We start from the raw sequence: 2,390 nt of genomic DNA, 5'->3' as shown, positions 1-2,390 counted from the left end.
GCCTCTTGATGAAAGTGAAAGAGGAGAGTGAAAAATCTGGCTTAAAACTCAACATTCAGAAAACTAAGATCATGGCATCTGGTCCCATCACTTCATGGCAAATAGATGGGTAAACAGTGGAAACAGCGTCAGACTTTATTTTGGGGGGTTCCAAAATCACTGCACATGATGACTGCAGCTATCAAATTAAAAGTTGCTTTCTCCTTGGAAGAAAAGTTATGACCAACCTAGACAGCATAGTAAAAAGTAGAGACATTACTTTACCAATAAAGGTCCGTCTAAGCAAAGCCATGGTTTTTCCAGTAGTCATGTATGGATGTGAGAGTTGGACTATAAAGAAAGCTGAGCACTGAAGAATTGATGCTTTTGAACTATGGTGTTGGGGAAGGCTCTTAAGAGTCCCTTGGACACAAGGAGATCCAATCAGTCAGTCCTAAAGGAAATCAGTCCTGAATATTCATTGGAAGGACTCATGTTGATCCTGAAACTCCAATACTTTGGCCACCTGATGCGAAGAACTGACACATTTGAAAAGACCCTGATGCTGGGAAAGGTTGAGGGTGAAAGGAGAAGCAGATGACAGAGGATGAGGTGGTTGGATGGCATCACTGACTCAATGGACATGAGTTTGAGTAAATTCTGGGAATTGGTGATGGGAGGCCTGGCGTGCTGCAGTCCGTGGGGTCACAAAGAGCTGGACACAACTAAGCAACTGAACTGAAATGAACTGAATTAGAAATACATTTGAGAAAGACCTTTCCATTGTTAGCAGGGATTCAGGGATGTGGGAGAGTGTGGAGCTCAGTTCAGTTCAGTTGCTCAGTTGTGGAGCTCAGAGTGGAGCTAGGAAGACACATTTTGAGTCTGTTATAGTAATCCAGGTAAAAAAGAATGACAAAGGCCTGAATTAAGGCAAGAGCAGTGGGGATGGAAAAGAAAGCCCAGAGTAAAAATAGAGTTGGTGGTAGAGTTTACAGGTCTTGGATGTAGAAATTAAGAGAGGGAAGATTTCTCCCTGGAAGAATGAGAGTACAGAAAAAACACTTTACATTTGGGCAGAGTTAACTTTACAGTACCTATCTGAGTATATAATTTCATGGGTTAACTAAATATCAGAAACCTTACTAGACCCTTCATATATTAATCATTTCAAAATCCTGTGATGTAGGTATTAAATTTTATTTTAATTATGAAGGCTCATATAGATTAACTTGTTCCATTTAATATGGCAAATGGCAAAGTCAAAATGTTATTGTAATTCTAGATATTTCTTCAAGTATATACTTGTTAATCACTATGCAAGACTGCCTCTCCTTATAAATCTGGTACTTTATAAGACTTAAAATATGGATTTGAGCTAGAAATACAATTCTGGAGCTAATGTTTCTCTGAGTGGCAGTTAAGATCTTGGATTGATATGAGATCATTTATGGAGAGTATTGATTAGGAATGAGTAAGAATGAACCAGAGGTCCAGATGGCTGAGGATAGAGTCATTTAAGATGAGTTCTTCAAGGGAGGGGGAGGGAAGGTGGATAGATTGGGAGTTTGGGGTTGACTTGTACACACTACTATATTTAAAATAGATAACCTACAAGGAACTACCATATAGCACAGGAATCTGCTTAATACTCTGTAATAACCTAAATGGGGAAAATTTTTGAAAAAGAATAGATACATGTATAACTGAATCACTTTCCTTTAGCCTGAAACTAATACAACATTGTTAATCAACAATGGTGGTTTAGTCATTAAGTCGTGTCTGACTCTTATGACCCCGTGGACTGTAGCCCACCAGGCTCCTCTGTCCATGGGATTCTCCAGGCAAGAATACTGGAGTGGGTTGTCATTTCCTTCTCCAGGGGATCTTCCCAACCCAGGGATTGAACTCAGGTCTCCTGCCTTGCAGGCAGATTCTTTACCAACTGAGCTATGAGGGAAGCCCACTCCAATATAAAATGTGTTAAAAGAAAAGATAAATTCTTCAAGGAGGTGACCAGAAAGCAGGCAAAGAAGTGGGAAAGGATGGCTAGGTGAGGATAGTGTCACAGATGCAAAGGGAGAAACTGTGAACAGTCTTGATGAGGAGTCACATCTGTTTTGCGCGCACACACACACACACACACACACACACAAAGCCTCATTGCACAGGCATGGTTAGAATCCCTGCTGGGAAGATCTCAGTTGATTCTATTCCAGAGGAAGTGATGCAGTGTCCCTCCTTTTACCACTGTTCAGTTCGGTTCAGTTCAGTCTCTCAGTCGCGTCTGACTCTTTGCGACCCCATGAATCACAGCACACCAGGCCTCCCTGTCCATCACCAACTCCCAGAGTTCACTCAAACTCACATCCATTGAGTCAGTGATGCCATCCAGCCATCTCATCCTCTGT

This window comes from Bison bison, unplaced genomic scaffold (genome assembly GCF_000754665.1).
Source record: "Bison bison bison isolate TAMUID 2011002044 unplaced genomic scaffold, Bison_UMD1.0 scf7180017864531, whole genome shotgun sequence".
In the NCBI taxonomy this organism is placed as follows: Eukaryota; Metazoa; Chordata; class Mammalia; order Artiodactyla; family Bovidae; genus Bison; species Bison bison.
The sequence above is the reverse complement of the archived record's forward strand: the minus strand, read 5'-3'. Positions refer to the sequence as shown.